Source organism: Zootoca vivipara, chromosome 3 (assembly GCF_965207765.1).
Source record: "Zootoca vivipara chromosome 3, rZooViv2.hap1.1, whole genome shotgun sequence".
In the NCBI taxonomy this organism is placed as follows: domain Eukaryota; kingdom Metazoa; phylum Chordata; class Lepidosauria; order Squamata; family Lacertidae; genus Zootoca; species Zootoca vivipara.
Genome location: NC_142586.1, coordinates 108,188,078 through 108,215,493, shown reverse-complemented (window position 1 = coordinate 108,215,493; position 27,416 = coordinate 108,188,078). Strand labels below are relative to the sequence as shown.

At 47.3% G+C, this 27,416-nt stretch overlaps 1 protein-coding gene across 4 annotated transcripts in view; it reads right to left on the bottom strand.

Annotated features, from left to right (window-relative positions):
* The window catches only part of SPTBN1 (spectrin beta, non-erythrocytic 1), a 209,266-nt gene extending 186,853 nt beyond the window's left edge, over nt 1-22,413 (bottom strand). For 3 of the 4 annotated variants that reach the window (XM_035110961.3, XM_035110965.3, XM_088667420.1), the window contains exon 1: nt 21,898-22,413. The gene's annotated coding sequence lies outside the window, so the exon portion shown is untranslated. Of the gene's footprint in view, nt 1-21,138; nt 21,214-21,897 lie in introns of those variants that run through there. The other variant, XM_035110962.3, reaches the window with a different exon arrangement.
* Nucleotides 22,414-27,416: the final 5,003 nt, after the last annotated feature.

The window sequence follows — 27,416 nt, the reverse complement described above, 5'->3', positions numbered from 1 at the left end:
CCTGCAATTCTGTGAATGCACACCTGGTTTGCAGAGAAACTCATCTTTCATTTATTTATTTTTTTAAATGAAAAGCAGGATTCCAGACCTCATGGTCTGAAAGGTGTCCTTGAAAGGATGGGAAAGGTTCCCGCATTCAGCTGACCTCCTGCCATAGATGGGATGATGGGAGTTGTAATCCAACATCAGCTGGGGACTCGAGTTTGAGAAACACTGGTCAAGGCTGGCCAGACATGGAAGTGGTTTGCGCACCATTTGGGAGACCCACACAAGCTAGGGCAGCCTTCCATAACCTGATGCCTCCCGGACGTTTTGAACCACAATTCCCATCAGCCCCAGCCAGCATGGGCAACGGCCAGGGATGATGGGAGTTTTAGTCCAAAACATTTGGAGAGTACCAGGTTGGGAATGCTGGGTGGGTTAGGGCGTTCTTTCCAATGGTGCTGCTTAAAATTCCACACGCTTTGTGTGTGCATGTGCTGATGTTCAGAACACCTGCATTATGAGCATTCACCCTGTAGCCCTGGCCTGTTTTTCACCCCATCACTCTATTTATTTATTTTATCAGGAGGGGCCAAAATGCACTCTCCTGCTCAAGACCGGGCTTATTTGTTCCTGTGTCCAAAACAAGCCTGCTAACCGTGCTGCTTGTGTTCTACTTCCACAGTAGGAGGCAGAAATGTTTCTAAACACCAGTCGCTGGGGACGATAGGAAGGGAGAGTGCTGTTGTGCTCATGCACTCTGAAATATACTCAGAGTCGAGAGTGAATTTCATGCTCTTTATTCAGCTCATAGTCATCAAGGAGAAGAAGAGAAGACTGGCTCTTTTCCCAAAACCATCTGCTTATATAAATTATTTACACAATGGGCCTTGTGTGATTGGCTACTTCAGGGCTACACCTGTGGGCCAATCAGGTTGTGGATTGACTTCTGCCTGCAGCCTGATTGGCTGCTCCTACAGGCCAATCAGGTTGCACATTCACTTCTGCCAGCCGCCTGATTGGCTGCTCCTGCAGGCCAATCAGGTTGCGGATTCACTTCCACCTGGAGTTGGATTGGGTAGCTCCTGCGGACCAATCAGACTGCTGATTCTGAATCCTATTGTTCTCTAGGATTCGGCTCAGTACATAACACACTCCTTGCAGGTTTCCTATAATGCAGGCATCCCCAAACCTTGGCCCTCCAGATGTTTTGGACTACAATTCCCCTCATCCCTGACCACTGGTCCTGTTAGCTAGGGATCATGGGAGTTGTAGGCCAAAACATCTGGAGGGCCACAGTTTGGGGATGCCTGCTATAATGCATCATCTGGCTGGCCGCAGTGAGAACAGGATGCTGGAATAGATTGGCCACTGGCCTGATCCAACAGGACTCTCCTTGTGATGCTCTTAAGTCGCCAAGCCTTAAGAAGCAAATGTATAATTCCTTTTCCCCCCAGCCTCAAACAAAGAGTCATATTTAGCAAGGAGCAGTCATCCACAAATGGCAGAAGAGAGGCTGAATGCAGGGCTTTTAAATCACTTGAGCAAATACCACCTGCAAACCAAGGGAGCAGGAGGAAGGGGGAGAGAAAAAGCCTCCAGCCATTTAATGCATTGTCGAGAAAGAATTTGTGCTAGAATGAGGTAAGCGACAGCACTCTCCAGTTCTCTTGTCAACCAGGCCTGATACTATTTTAAGGTATAGCACGGCTGCATTAGCTAGCGTTTGTGGAACAGGCTCGTCTCAACCTCCTGGACGGGCGCCAACACATTCCAGCATTTAATGCACAGCTTTGCTTGGGATTTGGTCGCACAGATTTCCGAGATGCAGCGGCCCTCTGAGTTTCCCACATTATAAGGCGATCCACCCTTTCCTAGCATGAGGTCACGTTGTACAAATCTCTGGCTGCCAATGAGAAAAACATTTGGAACCAGCTCCTCCGAGAGTCCAGGTCACAAAGAGAGCAATTAAACAAGCTTCCTCCACTAAGGGGAAAAGAAATACAAAATAAAGGAAGAAGAAATAAAGGGGGAAGGAGGAGAAGATGGTGTGCTGGTTTTTCAGGCTGCTCTAAATCAGCCTAGCTTCCACTGCAGTCGACAAACAATTTGCTCCAAGGAATGTGTGCACAGAGAGTAACAGCAGTGAAATATTGTGGCTTGGTTACAGCGCATTGTGAGGGTGATGGCAATTCACGTGTAAGAAAAGGAGAGCAGGTTGCCATGGAACCATCAGAAGCTATTTGCTTCCAACACGTCTTTCTTTGGCAGTCAAAGCTAGCATGGCCAGAACTGTGGGTTTTCACGCCAAAGAATGAAATAAGCAGAACAAACGGAATAAGGCCGCATCCACACCAAACATTTACAGAACTATTGTTATCACTTTAACAGTCATCGCTCCCCGCAAAGAATTGTGGGAACTGTACTTTGCTAAGGGTATAGGGCCTCCAGGTATATAAATTCAATAAATAATAAAAATAATTAAGGGGGTGTTAAGAGCTGTTGGGAGACTCCTGTTCTCCTCATGGAGCTATAGCAGGCATCCCCAGACTTCGGCCCTCCAGATGTTTTGGACTACAATTCCCATCTTCCCCGACCACTGGTCCTGTTAGCTAGGGATCATGGGAGTTGTAGGCCAAAACATCTGGAGGGCCACAGTTTGGGGATGCCTGAGCTATAGTTTTCCAGGAAGAAGGATTGACTATTAAACTACTCTGGGAATTGTAACTGTGAGGGAAATAGGGGCTCTTCTAGCGGCTATCAGCACCCATAACTACAGTTCCCATAATTATTTGCCAGGAGCCATGGCTATTATATTTACCATTCACGGTCCTGGCGCACACAGCCCTGGTTTTCTTAGGCCTGTCGTCGAAGGAGAACACAGAGGGCATAATAACAGTGCCAGATCAGTGGTAATGGGTGAACAGGAGCCCTGAAGCTTGATTACCAGTTGGAGAGACTGGTTAGGCATGATAAACTAACCCATCTCTTTCCTGCCAGCTTCGCAGCTGTCAAGTCCGGCTAAGTCAAATGCCACAACTGAGAGAGTATGAACATTTCTTGATTTTTGCAAGCTTCATAAGCAAGGGACCTATGGATCAGTTTTCTGAGAGGGTCAACTTGCCCCACATGTGTTGATTCAGGCGCTTCGATATGTAGAACATATATTTTTGTGATTGCCACATAACATTCATTCCACATTTCTGAGGAGTCTTATCTTTTTGGTGTGGCAGCACCTTTGCTTTGGAATTCCTTAGCTATGGTCCGTACTCTTGCCAAAATATGCCGAAATGTTTTTTTTTAAGTGAGCCTCCCCCAGACATATAATTTAATTGCTTTTATTTATTTATTTTAAAAAAACACCCTCTGCATTTTAGTGATCATTATTTTAATGTACAGTCATACCTCGGTTTAAGTACGCCCCGGTTTGAGTATTTTCGGTTTAAGTACTCCGCTGACCTGTCTGGAACGGTTTAATCCACTTTCCATTACTTTCAATGGGAAAGTTCGCTTCAGGTTAAGTACGCTTCAGGTTAAGTACAGACTTCTGGAACCAATTGTGTTCGTAAACAGAGGTAACACTGTATGTTTCTTGATTTTAAACAGCTTTGTGCATTTTATCTGCATTTCAACTACTATTGAAATCAACTCCACTGCTTGGAGAGCTTTGCCATTAAGTAGGTTGTAAATCTTTCCAAATAAAGCCAGTTGATTTTACTGTATTTATTACACTCATGTCCTGCCTTTCCTCCAAGGAAGCTCAAAGTAGCATACTAGTTTCCCACACACACCTTGTTTCATCATCACAACAGCAAGGCAGCAAGGGGGAGAGAGAGAGAGAGAGAGAGAGAGAGAGAGAGAGAGAGAGAGAGAGAAGAGAGAGAAGAGAGAGAAGAGAGAAGAGAGAGAGAGAGAGACTGGCCCAAGTTCCCCCAATATGCACTGTTTCATACCCGAGTGGGGATTCGAACCCTGGTCTCCTGGTTCCTAGTGCAGCACTCTAACCGAACTGGCTGGAGCACACGCAAAAAGTGCTCTGCCACTGGAGAGCTGCATTGACTTTTTACAGGGGAAGGAGCAAGGCTCAAAGTGCCCTTCAAAAGTCATTGCAACCATTATATTTCAAGGGTTCCTTCAAGAGCAAACAGGAACAGCTAAACCTCATGCTGCATTCCACCGGCGCTATAAATGCAATGCTTAATTAGAATCTTTGCTCCTTACGCCACTATGCATAGCTGCGCTTGGCATTCCTTCTGCCAAGAACGGCTACAGATCATCTTGAAACGCTTTAATTAGATATTTGTTTATTGCAAGGGAAGTCAGAGGCAAAAGAAGAAGAAATAGCCGTTTGCGAGATAATAAATATGTGAAGTCTTTAAAGGGCCACAGGACTCTTTGTAGTTTTTGCACATGCAAGAGGTGAACCAGTGTCATATAATACCTTTGCCATGTATCTTTAAAAATATGCAAGCCAGCCATTTATTTTGATGCGGGGGAGGGGAGGGGAGCGGGGTCTTTGCAGAATTAAGACACGGGATTCTTACGAGACGTGTGGCTGCATGCCAGCAAAATGGTCTTTCGCAGCTGGAAAAAATAAACACTCTTGGGAGAAATGCTCTACGGTCATGGTTGGCCATAGACACAAGTTAGCATCATTCACTTAACCACCTAACCCCTAAATTGGCTAACAGATTGAGATTGAATCCTGACAAGATAGAGGTACTGTTTGTGGGGGACAGGAGGCGGGCGGGTGTGGAGGACTCCCTGGTCCTGAATGGGGTAACTGTGCCCCTGAAGGACCAGGTGCGCAGCCTGGGAGTCATTTTGGACTCACAGCTGTCCATGGAGGCACAGGTCAATTCTGTGTTCAGGGCAGCTGTTTATCAGCTCCATCTGGTACGCAGGCTGAGACCCTACCTGCCCACGGACTTTCTTGCCAGAGTGGTGCATGCTCTAGTTATCTCTCACTTGGACTACTGCAATGCGCTCTACATGGGGCTACCTTTGAAGGTGACCCGGAAACTATGACTAACCCAGAATGCGGCAGCTAGACAGGTGACTGGGAGCGGCCGCCGAGACCACATAACACCAGTCCTGAAAGACCTACATTGGCTTCCAGTACGTTTCCAAGCACAATTCAAAGTGTTGGTGTTGACCTTTAAAGCCCTAAACGGCCTCGGTCCAGTATACCTGAAGGAGCGTCTCCACCCCCATTGTTCTGCCCGACACTGAGGTCCAGCGCTGAGGGCCTTCTGGTGGTTCCCTCGCCAAGTTACAGGGAACTAGGCAGAGGGCCTTCTCGGTAGTGGCACCCACCCTGTGGAATGCCCTCCCACCAGAGGTCAAAGAGAGCAACAATTACCAGACCTTTAGAAGGCATCTCAAGGCAGCCCTGTTTAGGGAAGCTTTTAATGTTTGATTTCTGTATTTTAATGTTTTGTTGGAAGCCGCCCAGAGTGGCTGGGGGAACCTGGCCAGATGGGCGGGGTATAAATAAATTATTATTATTATTATTATTATTATTATTATTATTATTATTATTATTAATGTGGGTTCCAAAACCAGGCCAAACCAGACCCCAGCTGGACCCCGGAAGGTTCCCCACCCTTCCTTCTGGAGAGGCCCACTCAGTTGTGTGCTAAGGGAAGGTTGCCTTCCATACTCCAAGGAGGAGAACGTAGTGAGTCTCCTTTTGCATTCAGTCCCACGGCAAATGGAGCGGGGAAAGCAGGGAGTGGTTTCTCGCTCCCAGGAGGGCTGGGGCGGGGATCCTGGCTCCCAACTGATGGCACTGAACTACCCACTCCCAACATCCCTGACCACTGGCCACAGTAGCTGAAAATGCTAGGAACTGTGCTCCAATGAGATCTGGGAGGCACTAGGGATTTCACCTGGGGAAGGGCTATAGCTCAGTGGTAGAGCATCTGCTTTGCATGCAGAAGGTCACTAGTTCCATCCCTGGGAACCCCAGGTAGAACTGGGAGAGAGACCCCCCCACCCCTCCTGAAACCCTGGAGAGCCCTTGCCAGTCAGTGTGGGCAATCCTGAGCTACGTGGACCAATGCGTATGACAAGTGCACAGCCTGGTTTTCAAGTCTGCTGATGATGCTCAGCTCTGCCTTTCTTTCCACCCTCAGATCTCAGAAAGACCAGCGGAATCCTAAACCAGAGCCCGGAGGCTGTTCTGGGACGGATGTGGGCAAACAAACTGAGGTTGAATCCAAACAAGATGGAAGCCCTGTGCCTAGGGAGATCTGCAGCTCCAGAAGGTCTTTTTGCAGTTACTCTGCAATGGGGTGGCAGAATCTCCTGGATTCTGCGCTGACTGGGGAAGCATCGGTGACAAGGACTATCTTTTAGCAGCTTCAGCTGGTACGCCAACAGCACTTCTACCGGTGGGGGGGCGGCGGCGCTGGCTTTACCACAGTGATCAGTGTCCTGGTCACATGCGGGCTAGACTAGACTGGTGCAATGCGCTCTAAGTGGGGCTGCACTTAAATGCAGTTCAGATACAGTCGGAGGCCTACTGGGGACAACATGGTCAGCATCTGTTTTATACCAACTGCAGTGCCTACTGGTGGGTTTCCAGGCCCAATGGAAAGTGCTGTTGAGTCCATATTGTGGTCCATCCCCTTAGTATACCCCATAGGACAGCAAGGGGGATAACCACAAGAGACAGGACCTTCTCTAAGTGGCCCCACGGCTATGGAATCACCTTCCGTTGGACATCAAATTTCTACATTGCAGGCCTTTCTGGTGACCCTGAAAACTTCTTTTTACAGCCTTCAAGGCATTATGTTTAATAACCGGGTGATGGGCTGACTAAACCACGCTCTTTCCAGCTCTGTGGAACATTGTTTAGCGGCCATTTTGAGTCTTAAAATGTTGTCTAGTTTTCCTTCTTATCTTTTGATTTGTACGTCGCTTTGAGCAGGCACTTGCCCAGAAAACCAGCCTCTTTTGAAAAAAGAAACAGGCAAATAAACACGTCATAAGCGGTTGCTTTGGTTGATTAATTGTCAACCAATTAACTGTCAACCAACCAGGGAAGCCCGCAAGCGGAACTTTTGAGGGCAACAGCACGCTCCTCACTTGCAATCTGCACGCTACTTCTGACAGTAGAGGCAGAACATAACCATTGTGGCTGGTAGCCACTGATGTAGCCTTGTACATAAGCACAAGCCTGGTAACCACAAGGAAAAATGGGTTGCGTGCAGTTGAGCACATGGAAGGAAATGCATTTGAGTGAATGGGCTAGTGGAGAAGGAGGGAGGGGGCATTCTGTCCTATTGTTTAACCCAGCAGAGAAATAATGTGAGCTGCAGCAGGAGGGACAGAGCTTACCATCCATTCTCTCTCTCTCTCTCTCTCTCTCTCTCTCTCTCTCTCTCTCTCTCTCTCTCTCTGTGTGTGTGTGTGTGTGTGTGTGTGTGTATTTGTACACTTATAACTTTTATGGACTTATAGGAAAGGACAAAACAGGACAAAATCATATGCCTGTTTACTCAGAGGTCCCATTGCATTTAAGGATTGCAGCCTCAGTTAATCAATCAATTGGAGGGGTTTTTTAAAGCATAGAATTCATCCTATTAAAATGTTTAATTCTTTAAAAGTTTCAAGTGGTTGACAAGACTCTTGAATTTCCCCATTATATTAGTGGAATGGGCTTTCCACTCAAATGGGAATTTAACATACAGACAAGATTAGTCATCCAAAATCACAGCTTATTCATATGGATGTTCTGCACGATAATTATATGCTAGTGGTTTTCTTTAGAGTTTGCTGGTGTATAATGTGAACACATTAAAACCTCCACAGAAGATCCCACTGCTCCCCCAAAGGAACTTGTTCCACTTTCTTGTACTTTTTCTTAATATCTCGTTTAAATTTACACTGCGACAATCTTAAGAGCACTACCTCCTTAATTTGAGGCAATAATGCATTATGGCCAAAGCCTGCCTTTAAACCCAGTGAGCACACAGGTTTAAATTCTACCACCCAACGATGGGGAACCTATGACCCACCAGATGTTGGGCAATAGCTCCCAGCCTCCCTGACCATTGCCCATGCTGGCTGCAGCTGATGGAAGCTGGCATCCACCAACACCCGGCTCTCCACCCAGTTTCATGCCAAAGCAAACTGCAATGTATCCAACTAGAACTGATTTCAGGTACACTAAGGGAAAAAACACAAAGAGGGTGGGGCAGCAGATAGACCTCAGCCAGGCCAGATGTCTACCACTTGCCAGCCTTCCTGCTTAACAACCAGCCCAGAGAGTGAAAGAGCCTTTCAGCTGCTTCTTCCTTAGTCTCACATGTATTCCTTGGGATAGCTCAGTCGCTAGAGAATCAGAATCTTAATCTCAGTGTCATGGGTTCAAGCCCCCCATTGGGCAAAAGATGCCAGCATTGCAGGGGGTTGGAGTAGAGGTCGCTTGAGGTCCCTCCTAGCTCTACAAGTCTATGATTCTAGGTTCTGAAGCAGGGTCTGGATGTGGCCCTCAAAGCCTCTCTATGTGGCCCTCTGAACTCTCCATAGGCCACACCCCTCACCAGTCCTGGCTTTGTACGCTGAGAGTTTTGGCCTGGCTGGAATGTGTCCTTGAACTCTGGTATTCCAGCTTGTTTATCTGGATGGAGAGTATATAGAGAGAGATGCCCAAGTGCGTGTGGAAACTAGCCTGCTGTGCAAAGGTAAAATTTATACCCCTTGCTCTGCTCACATTTGCCTCCGGCTCCTCCAACTCCCAGCATGTGGCCCCCCAGAAGGTTGCCAAGAAGAGAATATGGCCCCCAGGCTGAAAGGTGTTTCCCACCCCTGTCCTTAAGTTGTGCCGTTTCAGTTGTGTTTCTGTTTGTAATCTTTGCCGTGCGGTTTTATCTTTAACAAACTCCATTCCCCTCCGAACATCTGGAAGAAATTATGTCATTAGAGTGACCCCAACACCACTCCCATTGTTTAGGAAACCAAGTGTGCGGATTTTTAAAATCCAGATGTTCCTTAAAAGGCACACAGGTGATTGCTAGACATGCTCCACAGCTGTGTGGACAGAAGATGTTTAGCTTTCATTGAGGTGGCAAACCTGTGTCTGGGCTGTGCCTCTTCAGACTGTAAATTGAGGTTTACATATTAATAATAATAATAATAATAAAATAAAAAATACAGTTGTACCTTGGTTTTCGAACAGCTTATTTCTCTAACGTTTTGGCTCTCAAATGCCGCAAACCCGGAACTGACTGTTCCGGTTTGCAAACTATTTTTGGAATCCGACTGTCCGACAGGGCTTCCAATTGGCTGCAGGAGCTTCCTGCAGCCAATCAGAAGCCGCACTTTGGTTTCCGAACGTTTTGGAAATCAAACAGACTTCCAGAATGGATTCCATTCAACTTCCAAGGTATGACTGTAATAATAATATTTGTACCCCGCCCATCTGACTGGGCCCATTACAGAATACTCCTCCATGGGGGGGGGAAAAAAAAACCAAACCTCCCTCGATCTAAGGGAGAAAGAGTTCCTGCTTTTCTTTGCTATTTTTTTTAACAGACAATTTCATCGAGGCTAAGACTATTACCGTAATAATGGCTAGTAGCTGGAATGGCTTAATGCTGCCTCTTGAATCATGGTGCTTCCATTGGAGGGCTTAACATTACATATTGCTCACAGAGATACTGAAATGGGCTGTTGGCAACAGGATGGTTTTTTTTAAAAAAAGATGGTCTGCAGAAGGAGAAAAATCTGGTTTATACAGGGGGGTATATGGCCTGGCATTCTGATGCCCACAACATTGTGAGGTGGCTGCAAAAATAAGTGCATGCCTGAAGACCACCCATTCGGTGGCAAAGACCCATCTGGAAGCACCTTCAGGTGCAGCCTACCTCTGAATACTAAGCGGCTGTAGGACAAAAGCAGGAGGAGGCTATTGCCCCCATGCCCTGCTTGTGGGTTTTCCAAAAGGCATCTGGCTGGACACACTGAGAAAGAGGACACTGTAGTAGATGGGTGTTTGGTCTGCTCTGAAAGGGCTCTCCTTTACGTCCCTATGTTAATTTTCACAGTTCCTAACATGCCATGTCTCAGCAAAGAAAGTTTGTGTGGATTAGACAGCATGTCTCGAATAACTCTCCAACCTTAATTTGCCCTTGGGAAGAGAAGCACAACTATTGACCGCACAGGTGGCCGCTGAACTATTTTCCCTTCTCGTCATTAAAACCCTAATCACTCTCTTTCACAGCCAAGCTAAAAAAATAACCCACACAACTATAGAACCACCTACACCTTTTTTTTCTTATTTAAAGGTTTTGCATCCTGACTCCCCAGGTTACCTGGAGGCTTCAAGAAAGCATCGGCAAGCCATTCTGAAAGCCCCCAATAAATATAGGAAAAGAGGGGGCCTCCTTATACTGAGTCAAACCAACGGTCCATCTAGCATAGTATTGTCTAGACCAGGCATCCCCAAACTTTGGCCCTCCAGATGTTTTGGACTACAATTCCCATCTTCCCCAACCACTGGTCCTGTTAGCTAGGGATCATGGGAGTTGTAGGCCAAAACATCTGGAGGGCCGCAGTTTGGGGGTGCCTGGTCTAGACCAGGGTTTCCCAAACTTGGATCTCCAACTGTTTTTGGACCACAACTCCCGCCATCCCTGACTCCCATCACAGGGATGATGGGAGTTGTAGTCCAAAAACAGCTGGAGACCCAAGTTTGGGAAACCCTGACCTAGACTGACTTACGGTGGCTCTTCTCCAGGGTTTCAGAATAGGCAGTGTGACCAAACCAAATCTACCAAGACAGCACAGTTTGCCCAATCACCAGCCTGCAAATGCTTTTCTGCACCAGAAGGCCAACAAATATATCCTCTGAGAAGCCTCCTCTTGGAGGGGATTATCTCTCGGGAGCCACCACATCACAAAAGTCATGCAGACACACACAAAACTGCACAGCATCCATAATACAAGCGACCTCAAAACTCTCCAAAAGAGTCCGATTAATCAGAAGTTTGGATTCATGAAAGCACCCCTGTGTCTCACAACACTCCCTGATTGAAACGGTCACTTCCAATTTGTTATTGGAAGTGCCGGGTGGAAACGAGGCTGAGGGCCCCTTCATCCCCCATCAGTCGTTGGTTCCCTCCAGGGACAGCTCTACCGTTGAGCAGAAGGAGGCAGCTGCCTCAGGCGACGGGATGAGTGTGCAGATGCTGTCTAGGGAGCACAGGCCAGACCAGGTGGCACAGGCAAGCTCAGCCTGCTCTTCTCGGGTGCTGTTGAGGACACTGCCCTGCCACCAGGGTTGAGGCAGGATCTAATGGCCACTCTTAACTGCTGCTAACTGGGAGCCATAGAATCGTAGAATTGTACAGTTGGAAGGTGGACTTCTTCACTAGGGGTGCCAGTGTTGTGGAATGCCCTCTCTGCTGAAATATGAGAGACCCCCATCAGTTAATAGCGTTCCACCAGCTCTCTCCAAAAAACAGCTGGAGACCCAAGCTTGATAAACTGGTCTCTAGACAATACTGAGGCCATATAAAAACTTACTCGTGTAGGTCTGTATCTCAAAGCATATATGTATAAATTGATTTATCGATGTGTTTTAACAGTGTATTTATGCATACTCTGCACAGCAGGCATGGAAGATTTCTATATTTTCTTTTTGGGTTGAAATCACCAGGATGGTCACAACAAATAAACTTGTGTCACGACTTACTGAACTAGATGGACTGTTCTTTAGACAAGCATTTCCCTGAACTTGAACTTTCTGATCGAATTGTTTCAATTTCTCTTTAAACCATTTTCCTAGAATCATACAATTGTAGAGTTGGAAGGGACCCTGAGGATCATCTAGCCCAACCCCCTGTTTCAATTGCTCTGTTTTTAATGGGGTTTTTTAATTGAATATTTTCTTTATGGGTATTTTTTTGTGTGTATATTTTAACTGAGTGTGAATATTTCTTAATTGGCTTTACATCTGTAAACCACATAAGTCATCTTGGTGTGTAACTGATATATAAATTAATTAACTGATTAATATATAAGTATATAAATTAAGTATATAAATAAATTAAACGAGAATGATAATAATATTAAGTCCCCATTTAGAAGCACAAAAAGTTACTGGATCAATACTAGATCAGATGATTAGGTGATGGGTGTATCACTTATTACTACATTATAATTTTTCCTAATCTGCAAATGTATGACAACATTTATCTTGTTCATGCTCACAATACTGAAATGCTGGTCTCTATTATTCATCCCGCCCACCACCAGGAAATGAGAGCCTTACACTTGCACTGAAGAAAGACGGTGTTTGTATTTTTAATTTACACTTGACGGCTGTACAAAAGAACCAGTATTGCCAGCTGTACGTAGACTCGTTTTCCTCGTGAACAGATTTTGCAGGCTTTTTGCAGGGCTTCAAAACCCTGCCTGACCTGTTTCAACCAAAGATGGTAACTATAAGACAACAGAAATGACTGTCCACACACCATGGGCAACAAAGGCTGTGCCACAACACTTTTTGCTATCTTTTTTTTTTTTTTAAAGTGGTTTGTTTCCCATGCAAAGATGGTTACTCTTAACTCAAATTTGATACTCTCATTGGGAGTGGTTGGAGATAGAATTGCTTTGAGGTCTAGATTCTCCATGTGTCTACAGTCGTTGGTGAACAGAATCCGTTCCGGAAGTCCATTTGACTTCCGAAAACATTCGAAAACCAAGGCACGGCTTCTGATTGGTTGCAGGAGCTTCCTGAACTCAATTGGAAGCCGCGGAAGCCACATCGGGTGTTCGGCTTCCAAAGAACATTCACAAACTGGAACACTCACTTCTGGGTTTGCGCCGTTTAGGAGCCAAAACGTTTGGTTCGCAAGGCGTTCGTCAACCAAGGTACGACTGTATTCCTGCCTTATATAAAACGTGTCCCTCTAGCTGCAGAAGTGCTTTGCTTCTTTAGCTCTCCAGAACCAAGTACACATTTCCATTGGATGTTTTCCAGGAAAAGTGAGATGGAGATCTGACAATCGGGGCCTCCTTCCGCAGAAATTTCTCAGAGGTGGAAAAAGCACTGGGAAATGTAGTTTGGGCACTGAGCCACCAGGAACCTTCTTGGGCGAGTTTGATTTGTGTCCATTTTATAGGACACATTGTAAGACCATGCTGAGTTAGACAAATACACTGTAGCTTATAAGTTACAACTGGTAGAATTGCTGCAGTTTGTATCCAAGTTTCAAGCTCACCGTGGCAAGTACTGTATTAGGTAAGATATATGGGCACTTCAAGATTCTTAATTTTGTTTTAAATTGAAGGCTGCGATCCTGCTTATGCTTATCCGGAAGCAAGTTCTGTAGATGCATTAATGGTCCATAGGTCAGTGATAGGATGCATGCTTTGGCATGCAGAAAGTCCTCCTTTCACTCCCTGGCATCTCCTTTGACTCCAGAGAGGTGCTGCCAGTCAGAGAACGCAATGCTGCCAGTCAGAGTAGGCAATACTAGCCAAGGTGGAGAAATTGTCGTTGTTGTTTCCCCTTTCTACAAGGAGCATTCTCAAGGTGGCAATCATTAAACAGTAACAGAGTGGGCGTATGGGAAAGCTGAATACAGCCTGTCATCTGAGTCTTCATGGTTTTCATACACAGGGCATAAATGTTTTCATACACAATTAAAAAAGCAAAAAACAACAACAACCCAACAACCCTCTAAACACAATCAGAGTGCAAAACCTAAATGTTACAGGAACCATCACCAGACTTCCTCCTTAAAAACTACAAATACTAGTCCCAAGATAAGGGAAAGTGTTCAATGAATGCACACATCTCAAATTCTGGTGTGTGTGTGTGTGTGTGTGTGTGTGTGAGAGAGAGAGAGAGAGAGAGAGAGAGAGAGAGAGAGAGAGAGAGAGAGAGAGAGAGAGAGAGAGAATATATGTGACACTGTGCACATGTGGGGTCACTCATGGGACTTCTGCTGGATTTTCCATAACCTCACTGAGACATTTTCCAAACACATCAGCAGGGGGGAAGTGACTTTCTCAATTGGTTCCCAGAAGAAAATGGCCAACAATCCCCTCGTTTACTGATCCCGGAAATCAGGGTACAACGATCCGCACATCCGTAAAAATTCAGCTTCAGTAGCATGGATTGGCATGGTGAATGCCTGGGATGTTGCCAGAAAACATTTAAACCACAACCATGACCTCCTTCCCCTCAAAATAATACTCAATCCTTTTTTTCCAATGAGAAAATGCCACATGAATAGCTCTTGCCATTCAGGGCTATCAATGCTCTCAAACCATAAATTGCATCTATTCCAGTAAGCCATGCTCACCACAGTGGCTAAGGCTGCAAACCCTAACCCCAGCTACCTGGGAGTAAGCCCCATGGAATTCAGCAGGACTTGAATTTGGGGTAGGCGTGGCTAGGATTGCAACCCCAGAAAAGCAGCTGCAGACTAGGAAACTCTTAATCTTGCTTCTGACATCAGCTGGCGTCTATCACGTGTCACCCTTTGACAGCTCCTGGGGCTCAAGGGCATTGGCGGGGGTCACAGGATTTGACACCTGCCTTGGTCCTCCCACTCAAACATTCCCCCATCCATTGGATCATTAGGTTGCAGAAGATGAATCCATGCCTAGTATGTTGTTGTTTAGTCGTTTAGTCGTGTCCGACTCTTCGTGACCCCATGGACCATAGCACGCCAGGCACTCCTGTCTTGCACTGCCTCCCGCAGTTTGGTCAAACTCATGTTCGTAGCTTCGAGAACACTGTCCAACCATCTTGTCCTCTGTCGTCCCCTTCTCCTAGTGCCCTCAATCTTTCCCAACATCAGGGTCTTTTCCAAGGATTCTTCTCTTCTCATGAGGTGGCCAAAGTATTGGAGCCTCAGCTTCACGATCCGTCCTTCCAGGGAGCACTCAGGGCTGATTTCCTTAAGAATGGATAGGTTTGATCTTCTTGCAGTCCATGGGACTCTCAAGAGTCTCCTCCAGCACCATAATTCAAAAGCATCAATTCTTCGGCGATCAGCCTTCTTTATGGTCCAACTCTCACTTCCATACATCACTACTGGGAAAACCATAGCTTTAACTATACGGACCTTTGTCGGCAAGGTGATGTCTCTGCTTTTTAAGATGCTGTCTAGGTTTGTCATTGCTTTTCTCCCAAGAAGCAGGCGTCTTTTAATTTCGTGACTGCTGTCACCATCTGCAGTGATCAAGGAGCCCAAGAAAGTAAAATCTCTCACTGCCTCCATTTCTTCCCCTTCTATTTGCCAGGAGGTGATGGGACCAGTGGCCATGATCTTGGTTTTTTTGATGTTGAGCTTCAGACCATATTTTGCGCTCTCCTCTTTCACCCTCATTAAAAGGTTCTTTAATTCCTCCTCACTTTCTGCCATCAAGGTTGTGTCATCTGCATATCTGAGGTTGTTGATATTTCTTCCGGCAATCTTAATTCCGGCTTGGGATTCATCTAGTCCAGCCTTTCGCATGATGAATTCTGCATATAAGTTAAATAAGCAGGGAGACAATATACAACCTTGTCGTACTCCTTTCCCAATTTTGAACCAATCAGTTGTTCCATATCCAGTTCTAACTGTAGCTTCTTGTCCCACATAGAGATTTCTCAGGAGACAGATGAGGTGATCAGGCACTCCCATTTCTTTAAGAACTTGCCATAGTTTGCTGTGGTCGACACAGTCAAAGGCTTTTGCATAGTCAATGAAGCAGAAGTAGACGTTTTTCTGGAACTCTCTAGCTTTCTCCATAATCCAGCGCATGTTTGCTATTTGGTCTCTGGTTCCTCTGCCCTTTCGAAATCCAGCTTGCACTTCTGGGAGTTCTCGGTCCACATACTGCCTAAGCCTGCCTTGTAGAATTTTAAGCATAACCTTGCTAGCGTGTGAAATGAGCGCAATTGTGCGGTAGTTGGAGCATTCTTTGGCACTGCCCTTCTTTGGAATTGGGATGTAGACTGATCTTCTCCAATCCTCTGGCCATTGCTGAGTTTTCCAAACTTGCTGGCATATTGGGTGTAGCACCTTAACAGCATCATCTTTTAAAATTTTAAACAGTTCAGCTGGAATATCATCACTTCCACTGGCCTTGTTATTAGCAATGCTTTCTAAGGCCCATTTGACTTCACTCTCCAAGATGTCTGGCTCAAGGTCAGCAACCACACTACCTGAGGTGTACGAGACCTCCATATCTTTCTGGTATAATTCCTCTGTGTATTCTTGCCACCTCTTCTTGATGTCTTCTGCTTCTGTTAGGTCCTTACCACTTTTGTCCTTAATTATGGTAATCTTTGTACGAAATGTTCCTTTCATATCTCCAATTTTCTTGAACAGATCTCTGGTTTTCCCCATTCTATTGTTTTCCTCTATTTCTTTGCATTGCTCATTTAAGAAGACCCTCTTGTCTCTCCTTGCTGTTTTTTGGAAATCTGCATTCAGTTTCCTGTATCTTTCCCTATCTCCCTTGCATTTTGCTTGCCTCCTCTCCTCCGCTATTTGTAAGGCCTCTCCGCTATTTGTAAGGCCTCCGCTATTTGTAATGCCTAGTATACTGCCCTTCATTTTAAATTTGCCACAATGCCCCGGAACAATGCTATGTTGGCAATAGAATCATAGAATCATAGAGTTGGAAGAGACCACAAGGGCCATCCAGTCCAACCCCCTGCCAAGCAGGAAACACCATCAAAGCATTCTTGACATATGCCTGTCAAGCCTCTGCTTAAAGACCTCCAAAGAAGGAGACTCCACCACACTCCTTGGCAGCAAATTCCACTGCCGAACAGCTCTTACTGTCAGGAAGTTCTTCCTAATGTATAGGTAGAATCTTCTTTCTTGTAGTTTGAATCCATTGCTCCGTGTCCACTTCTCTGGAGCAGCAGAAAACAACCTTTCTCCCTCCTCTATATGACATCCTTTCATATATTTGAACATGGCTATCATATCACCCCTTAACCTTCTCTTCTCCAGGCTAAACATACCCAGCTCCCTAAGCCGTTCCTCCTAAGGCATCGTTTCCAGGCCTTTGACCATTTTGGTTGCCCTCTTCTGGACACGTTCCAGCTTCTCAGTATCCTTCTTGAACTGTGGTGCCCAGAACTGGACACAGTGCTCCAGGTGAGGTCTGACCAGAGCAGATGTTGGGGCATTTTGGGTAAATAAAATGGCAGGTGGCTTTCAGTTGCTGCTACCTTGCCTCACCTTGATGGTGAGTGGGTGATGTTGATAAGCAAAATTGGGGGAGCCAGCAAGCAGTGATTTGGGCAGGGGGCAGCTGTGAGAAGATAGAAAAGCTAATAGCTGAGATTCCTGCATAGAGCACCTTTAGGGTCCCTTCGCACTCTACAATTCTATTATTCTATGATCTACCTTGCAGGGTTGTCAAACAGATCACTGAGATAGCATCTTTGAGGTGCTGTTGCTTTTTCAAATGTGCATCTTTTTTTTTTTTTACTTTTCAAACGTTTTACTTTGAAAGTTTCCAAACCGTGCCTTCGTCCAAACACAGATTCCAGGATGGTGCACACAAAGATTGCAAATATTAATCCAATATTTAAAATGAAGGATAAAAACAAAATCCACGAAGTCATTTTAACTGTACGTAGAGGACTGAATTAGTCTGCCGAAGTTTAAGTGTTATGTTTCAGGTCTGCATTAAGCAGCTATACGGATAAAATGCAGGATAAAACATCAGAGCAATACAGGCACAACTCAAGCTCACGTCAATGTCACGAAGGTACTGTTTCTAAACTGCCCCACACGGCAGCTGGTTTGCATGGTCACCAAGTTGATAACTCTAGTAGTCACAAGGGCCTCTGATGCAGCCCAGGCAAACCCCTTTGTGCCACCATAACTGTTCAGTTAATTTTACGTCATTTACATGTGCATTTGAACCAAGCCTTGAAGCTTTACCTGGTCCCAGTTCAGGCATCAGCTGATGAGTTTTATGTTTGAATTCTCCCCTGAACAAAAAAGGGGGGGATTGCATGCAGAAAACCCGTGTGTAAGAGACCTTTCAGCCCAGCTTTCTCCCTTCCACCATGCTGAGGCTGTTTGTTTTTAAGTGCAAGCCCAAAGAGGATTTCCCCCTGACACACGAACACACACACAAAAGCCACCATCACTACCAACAGGAACGTGAAGTGGTACAGTCCAGGAAAATCTTTACCGCTTGCTCCAGCTTCACGTTAAAATCTTTCTCTGCTTTGCAAGGACCAAGATCCCTTGCCTGCTTGCTGCCGCCCCTGCTGCCACCATCGCGCACTTGCTTCTCTCACCCTTGAGGCATCAGAGTACATGCAAGTGTTTTTCTCGGCTGGGGATTTTGCACCTGGTTTCTTACTCAAAACGCCAATGGTCCCCCGTGACGCTGTCACACTGATGCCATTTCTTAAAATAAAACCGCAAACAATCTATTGCCTCGGCCACCTTTGAATCCGTGTGGCCATCATTTCCCCACACCGCACAGTGCACCGTTTGTGCTGAGAAGCTACATCTAATTGAGACACATAACACACGGGCTGGAAAAAAACCAATGCTCTATACCAATCAATTTCCAATAGAGAAAGCGTGACAACTGCACTTAAGCCAAAGTGGACTTGCTGAGCCAGACAAAAGATCCGTCTAGCACAGCTCTCTGTGTCCAACAGAGCTCAGTCAAGGGCCACACAGCAGATCACAAGAGAGGGCATGATGGAGCTAGGTCTCCTCTAGCTGTTTGACCCTGCTGCCTCATAATTGATGATATACTGCCTTGGAACATGGAGGTTCCAGTCCTAGCTATCATAAAAGAACAACAACACTCAGTCACTTAAACTCACTAATACCTCTAATCCTTTTTTTAAAAAAACACCTCTTCTATGCATCTCAAAGCATCCTAAGAGGCCGCTCTCTGTTTTTTCCATTTCCCGGCACATCCTGTCTATTCGTTCAATATTTATGATGCAGAACAATCTTACCATAAGCCCACGGAGGCCTGAGTAGATGAGTCTGGAGAGGAAGAGGATCCCTATCGCATTTTAATGCAAGGGTAAACAATAAAATTGCAGGGGTTTTAAAAAGAAATTTGTCAGAAGAGAGAGCCAAAACAAAAAACAACATCCAGTTCACTACATTTTGAAATTACATAAATGACAGCTGGAATAGCTCAGTCGGTAGAGCACGAAGCTCTTCATCTCAGGGTTGTGGGTTCAAGCTCCACATTGGGCAAAAGATTCCTGCATTGCAGGGGGTTGGACTAGATGACCCCCCATGGGCCCCTTCCAAGTCTATGATTTTATGAAATGCCATTTGGATATCCAAAGAGCTGTGGTGAATTCGGAAGCTTCAAGTCCCACCACTGCAAGGGACAGACTACATGGCCTTAGGCACTTTCACCTTCACTCCTTCCATCCGCATTGTGGGGAATATTAGTAATTCTGACTTTTTCCATGGTGGTTGTAAGGATTACAACAAGATAAAGCACAAGAAGCACTTCAAATACTTCAACAGAGCTATGCAGATGTTGCACATTGTTACTCTTTGGCAAGGCTTACCCTGGATAAGGTTTGTCAAAGCTAATAAAAATAAAATGTAGCTGTCAGGGACTCTGTCTATCAGAGACTTGTCTGCTGTGCTTTAATCTCTCAAGTGTGCCTTCGTGCCTTCTTTTTCCGATACAGAGTTGGCCCAGTTAGCATCCACGGTCTAAATTTGCAAGGAATACACAGAATCCAGTGCCTTTTAATGATGGTGAGTAATTTAAGTGATTGTAATAATGTAGGATTTCTGTTCTCCATCCCCCAGCGAAGTCCATAGAACGATCGCCAAAAGCAATATGAGAAACAAGACAAAGCAATTCTTCCAACGATCAGAAAAAATTAGGTACAGCACTAACACCTTTAAACACAACTTGCTAATTTCTTCCTGTTTCTTCCTCTTCAAATAATGCACAGCACCATCAGAAAGAAAAAAATATATACCCTCGTCAAATGGAAAGGAATTGTCTATCCGGATGTTGTTTTCTCTGAAGCGCAGCTATGAGCACGATCTATTTCAACGTATCCACACACAATCAGTTGCACAATTTTAATTTATTTATTTTCGTGATGTCCCCCAGAGTTTCACGTGAAAGGGCAATGGGCGAAATGACCGTTTCCTCCAGAGCAAAAGGAGGGGTTAAGCGAAACCTGCTATCCTTCCCAATATGGAAGGGCACTTTCACCCACAACGCCCAGCTAGGATTTACTTCTTTGCTTTGGGCTCCTTCCAGCGGCCTGCAGAACAGTCCGGGTGCAAAGGGAAATGCCCAGCCATCGCCTCTCTCCATGCACAACATTCCCCCCCCCAATGCAACCCCTCCCTTACGGCACTACTTTTTGTAGTATCAGATTAATCTTCCACACAGCTGCAGGCTGGACTCCCATCTGACCGCATTAGATCTGCAGGGCTGCAATCACATTACTCCCCTCTTCATTGCAAGAGACGGGGGGGGGGGGGGAGAGATGGGGCTGCTGCTGCTGGAATAAGTGGAAATGCCAACAGTTCGTATAGAGCTATCTGCATAATATGACAGCTTCTGGCGGAGAGAGGAGGGAGTGGAAAAGGTTTCCAGTGACAAAGCAGTAGCCATCCTGTCCCCTTGGCATTAAGGGGAAGGGGGAGGAAAAACTGGACCTGATTTTCTGCAGGGTGGGGCTGTGGTAATGCCCAAAGGGGGGGAGGGAGGGAGAGATTTTCATGCAAGATGTGTCCCAGAGAGGGAAGAAGGCAGGGAGGGATTCAGGAAGGATGCATTTTGCTGCATTTCTGCCCAGGCACCAAAAAAAGAGAGAGAAATATTTGGGGGGGGGGGTTGGTGGAGAAGTGAAATCATTTAAGACACAAGTCTGATCCAGATTCTTCCCTCAACCTTTGACGCACGCAAGCACACACATGCTTCTGAAAATAATAAACACCTCCCCAAGGGAGAAATCACAATGGAGGCAGGTGAGGGCGGGGGTGGGGACAGTGAAGGTGGGGGGTGGGGAGTGTCCTCACATCTAATACAGATAGGTGGGGGAAAGCGACTTTTAAAATGCATATTATGATCAGGAAGAATAAGCGCCCGCCCGCCCCCCGCGCGCAATCCGCTTTCCACCTCTGTTCCCCAAGTGGATCCATTTGCACAAACCTGTTGAAGTATGAAGAGGGAGGGAGGGAGGGAGGGAGATGAAGCTTGCCTGACCACCAGTCCCTCTCTTTCAAGCCACTGGGTGCAAAGAGGAGGAGGGCAGCGAAGGAGGGAGACAATGAGGCAGACCAGGGAGCAACCGACCACGCCTGTTTTGCAACCCACGGACCGTTACGCGAACCAGCAAACCGCCCAGGTCGCTCGCCGTGGATGCTGCGCCTCCGCGTCGCCTTTTATTGCGCCGTCTTCGGCTTCGTGTCACCCGCCTCTCCCGGACCTGGATCAACCTCTTATTGGCAATGCCAGACCTCGGCTCCCACCGACCGTCCCGGGGAGGCGCGTCGGGGAAACAGGGCGAGACAGCAAGCGAGGGGGGCTAAGTTAATGATCGTCGCGCCTCTGCTGCTCCTGCAGCAACGCGATGCTGGAAGCGTTTATTCGCAGGAGGAGAGAGGCATCTCGCCCGCCGGGCACCGTGACCCTCGAGGGAGGGCGAGCTCGTCCCTGCGGAAAGGGCTCCACCATCATCCGCAGACGCTGCAGCGCCACCGCGGCCCCTTTCCACGCAGCGCCTCCCCACGACAACAGCCACCCAAACAGAGCCAGGCGCAGATCGACGGCCGAGTGCCAACGTCTCTGGGATCCCCTGCGCCCCGATCCACAAGAAGAAGGCAACCCCCGCACCCCACCCCAAATCTATGCTATGCACAAGCCTCTCCCTTCTCGCCCGGTTTGGCAAGCTGAAACGAAATCGCTCACCTCTCCTGGCGAGGGTCGTGGTGCTGGTGGGGAGATGGGGGGCGGGGGTGTCCGATCTCCTTCGCCCTTGTATGCAATGCGGCGCGCTCCCTCTCTCTCGGCAGTGGCGGCGGCGGCGAAGTGCAGGAGGAGGAGGAGGAGGAGGTGGGTGGGTGGGTGGCGATGATGATGGTGGTGGCGGTGATGATGCAGCAAGAGGCAGCAAGAAGCAGCAGCAGCCTCTCTGGCTGGTGCTGGCAGAGAGAAGGAGGGAGGGGGTAAAGAGGGAGGGAGGGGCAGGCTGAGAAGAGAGGAGATCCGAGCAGCAGGCAGCGGCTCCGCGGCGGAGGAGGCTAGCAATGGATGGCAGCGGGGCGGCGGGTGGTGTTTAGGGAGGAGGGGAGATTCAAGGGAGTGGACGGTAGGAATCCGCAGCCAGCCGGCCTGCCCGCCCCCTCCGATGCCCGCCCGCACAGCGACAGCTGCACTGATTGAGAGAGGAGAGGAGGGGAAAGGGGGCGGGGACAGAAAGCTCGTACTCCTGCGCGTTCGCGTTCGCGCGCGCACACAAACACATACGGACAGCCCGCGCGCGCTTCGTAATGGAGGCGCGCGCGGCTGCCCAGCGAATAAGGGAGCAGGGAGGGTGAGGGCGCGCGGTGGGGAAGGCGATGGCCGCGGAGTCAGGGCTTTTTCCCCGCTTTCCGCAGCGGATGAGACTTCCACACGCATAAGGCTGCACAAAAGAATGTGTGAGCCCAATGACTCGCAGGAGGACTTCGCGCCCTTGAGCGCATCCTTGGCGCTCCCTTCTGACCGGGCCAGTCCGGGATGGGCACGCTCTCGCGCCCGGCCTGGGATGTACCACATCTTCACGTTTCAGGTGGTGGGGCGCGCGCGCGAAGGAGGGGCTCCCGCGGCGGAATGGCCCTCCCCTGCGTGGCGGAGAGAAGGCGGCAGGCGCCAGCGCTTCATCCCTGCGCGTCCCGCGTGTAGGCGCTGCTTAGTGGAATGGGGGAGGGATTGGTTTGTCTCTTTCGGCCGGGCTGCGTGGAGCTCCGGGTGCCGCGGCCCAGTCACCGCTTGACCACTTCGGCGAGGGCAAAGGGGCCAAAGTCCTGGTTTCCCATCAGCCCCTGGTTTTTGCCCCCCCCCCCAGGCAGCCAAAGGGGCTGCAGCATGAAGCAGAATCCTTGTGCAAAGGAGGGAGAGGGGCTTCTTGACCCTTTCATCGCTGGCATATTTTATTTTTTTTTGCACTGTGTGTGTATTATTATTATTATTTATTAAATTCCTGTCATTCCTTCCAAGAGATTTCCTCTCGGAATCACAGAATGTACCCATATCAGTTCCTTTGCTGGACATAACAAATAACATTAATATGTAATGGTCTGTTGTGAGTGTTTTTAGTGGGGAAATGGCTCCAGCTTTGGGGTGAGCATGGGGGTTCCGTTTCCTATACAGCCACCTTGATTTTATTGACACACACACACACAGAGAGAAGCTACATGTGATTCTGAAGACAGCATGGGATACTCATTTTGTGTAAATAAGGAAGCCACTTTCACTAAAATGCAGCTTTCCCTGCTCTCTGGGGTGGGATTTAGCTCCAAAACAATATGTCCCTACTGCTCTTGAGCTCACATAAGGAAAATGTGGTGTATAAATGTCGTTGCTGGCACCCATCCTTTCCGAGATGGCGAAGTAAAAAAAACTGCTGTGTTACCAGCACTGAAGGGACCTCCCCAGGGTGCAAGTGTGGGCAGGATGCATGGAGGTCCTGGGCTGCCCAGATGACAAGACCCCTTCTCTGCCTTGCTGATTGGAGGATGGATGGCGGCTAACAGATTGAGGTTGAATCCTGACAAGACAAGTACTGTTTTGGGGGGACGGGGCGGGTGGGTGTGGGGACTCCCTGGTCCTGAATGGGATAACTGTGCCCTTAAAGGACCAGGTGTGCAGCTTGGGAGTGATTTTAGACTCACAGCTGCCCATGGAGGCACAGGTTAATTCTGTGTCCAGGGCGGCTGTCTACCAGCTCCATCTGGTACGCAGGCTGAGACCCTACCTGCCTTGCCAGAGTGGTGCATGCTCTGGTTATCTCCCGCTTGGACTACTGCAATGCGCTCTACGTGGGGCTACCTTTGAAGGTGACCTGGAAGCTGCAATTAATCCAGAATGCGGCAGCTAGACTGGTGACTGGGAGTGGCCGCTGAGACCACATCACACCGGTCCTAAGAGACCTACATTGGCTCCCAGTACGTTTCCGAGCACAATTCAAAGTGTTGGTGCTGACCTTTAAAGCCCTAAATGGCCTCAGCCCAGTATACCTGAAGGAGCGTCTCCACCCCCATCATTCAGCCCAGACACTGAGATCCAGCGCCGAGGGCCTTCTGGCAGTTCCCTCACTGCGAGAAGCAAAGCTACAGGGAAGCAGGCAGAGGGCCTTCTTGGTAGTAGCACCCGCCCTGTGGAACACCCTTCCATCAGAGGTCAAGGAGATAAACAACTACCGTACCTAACATTTAGAAAACACCTAAAGGCAGCCCTGTTTAGGGAAGTTTTTAATCTGTGATATTTTAATGTATTTTGGTATTTGTTGGAAGCCGCCCAGAGTGGTGGGGGAAACCCAGCCAGATGGGCGGGGTATAAATAAATTAATAATAATAATAATAATAATAATAATAATAATAATAATAATAATAAATAATAATAATAATATGGTTCAAAGGAAAGCAGAGCAATGCGTTTGGCACCAGCTTGGCTGCAGGAATTGCCGGAAGGAGGCGTACAAGGCACCATCCAACCAACCTAGGGGCTCTACTTCAGTTTTGTATAGGTTTTGCTCCTTAGCCTTTTCTTCTCCCAAAGATACCGTGCAAGGCAGGTTTATGATCAGAGTTTTCCTTCTAGATGGGCTACCTTCCTAGGTAGACAAGTCCCATCTTCCCCTCACTTCCCTCTACGCCATGTGCTATAACCACATTTTCAGCTGTTGGGCCCCCTATTGGGGTCCGGTCTGCTCAATCCGCCACAGCCTGTCTTTGCATGCAGGAGAAGTCCCTAACTCACTGAAGGTTCGAGACTCATCAGCTACCCTCGCCTGGTTTAGTCCCAACAGTCGAAGCCGTTTCCCAAGGTGTGGCCGCTGTCACATGCTGGCAGCTTCTAGGAGCCACATTTGAGAGTGGAATACAGGGTGGGGGACAAACTACCCCAGAAGGAGCATGATGTGTCACCCACCAAAGATACTACCCCCCCTAACATCTCATTCATTTTAATAAACAATAAAAAGGATGTCAACAAACGTGCATATGGAGCTGCCAGCCCTAGAATATGAGAAGCAACATGCAAAAACAGAATTAAGAGCTCATTTTAATAACCACTTCCGAATCCATATTCCACTTCCTTTGACGTTGGAGCAGAGTACCTGTGTGCTTAAAGTGATTAGGGAAGTTGTTGCCTAGGTTCCTCACAGCACCTTTGGGGAGCTTTTATGAGTCACCGTTGATAACAAGTAGTGTGAACCTCCCACAAGGCTCCGTCAAGGAACCGCTTATCTATGCCATCCTCATCCCCTCAAGATTTCAGGGCATTTCTCAGCGGTGCTTGAGAGATTTGTACCTCTGTTCAGGCCCCTTTTCCCTGTCAGGAGCTGTAATTGGTTGTACACCGAGTCAAACGCCTGGTGCTTCTTTTCTTTTTAGATGAGCTCTTTTGGAGCCTTCTCAAAGCAGAAGGTGTGCAGAAGTGTCCATAGTTCAGTGGTTCAGCACAGGTATCCAATACTGGTGGGGGAAATAGGGATATTCCAGGATCAAATCGGAAGCTGGGGTGGCTTTCGTAATTCCGGGACTGTCCCTAGAAAATCAGGACACTTGGAGGGTTTGTGTCACTTCTCTGTGTGAATCACAACTGCTGCCTTTTGCACACTGCTGTTTTACTTGGGTGTGGGAACTGTGGCATTTCCTTTTGAAACTTCTTGAAGCAGGCACTGTTCTTAGAGCAAACTAACAGCATATGTTTCCCTGTTTATCCGGATGACACTGGGCTGTATACTAACCCTGTACAATGATTAGCTCCAAATCCACCCAGAATCCTTTGTGGTAAATGCAACGACGCTGAAGTTTTAGTGTAATAAAACACATAAGGCTACTACTCAATTCTGCAGACAGAAGACTTTTTACAGGATTCATTTATTCGAATGGGTGGTAAAAGTATTGGTTGGCTCTCAGGGATAATTAAGGTTGCCATTAGGAAAGTTTGAGGGAAAAGAGACAGGGAAACAGAGCATGTTGCCATTCAGGATTTTTTTCAGCCACCTTAGGACATTTTTTAAAAAGTGATGTTCATTTCCCCTCAAATGCAAATTCTGTGAGTATGACATATGCGAGGTGGGCATTTAAAATTTTGTAACTACAATCATACCTTGGTTCTCGAATTTAATCTGTTCCAGGAGTCCGTTCGAAACCCAAGGCACTGCTTCCAATTAGCTGCAGGAGCTTCGGACGTTCGGCTTCCCAAAAACATTCACAAACTGGAATACTCACTTCCGGGTTTGTGACGTTTGGGAGCCGATTCGTTTGTAAGGCATCCTGAGCAAGTTTGCAGATGACACCAAATTGGGAGCGGTGGCTAATACCCCAGAGGACAGGATCACACTTCAAAATGACCTTAATAGATTAGACAACTGGGCCAAAGCAAACAAGATGAATTTTAATAAGGAGAAATGTAAGGTACTACACTTGGGCAAAAAAAATGAAAGGCACAAATACAGGATGGGAGACACCTGGCTTGAGAGCAGTACATGTGAAAAGGATCTAGGAGTCTTGGTAGACCACAAACTTGACATGAGTCAGCAGTGTGATGCAGCAGCTAAAAAAGCCAATGCAATTCTGGGCTGCATCAATAGGAGTATAACATCTAGATCTAGGGAAGTAATAGTACCACTGTATTCTGCTCTGGTCAGACCTCACCTGGAGTACTGTGTCCAGTTCTGGGTACCACAGTTCAAGAAGGATACTGACAAGCTGGAACGTGTCCAGAAGAGGGCAACCAAAATGGTCAAAGGCCTGGAAACGATGCCTTATGAGGAACAACTTGGGGAGCTGGGTATGTTTAGCCTGGAGAAGAGAAGGTTCAGGGGTGATATAATAGCCATGTTCAAATATATAAAAGGATGTCATATGGAAGAGGGTGAACGGTTGTTTTCTGCTGCTCCAGAGAAGCGGACACGGAGCAATGGATTCAAACTTCAAGAAAGAAGATTCCACCTAAACATTAGGAAGAACTTCCTGACAGTAAGAGCTGTTCGACAGTGGAATTTGCTGCCAAGAAGTGTGGTGGAGTCTCCTTCTTTGGAGGTCTTTAAGCAGAGGCTTGACAGGCATATGTCAAGAATGCTTTGATGGTGTTTCCTGCTTGGCAGGGGGTTGGACTGGATGGCCCTTGTGGTCTCTTCCAACTCTATGATTCTATGACTACCAAGGTACCACTGCAGTCTCTAGAAATTCGAAAGATTAAAATGTGCCCTTTGAGTG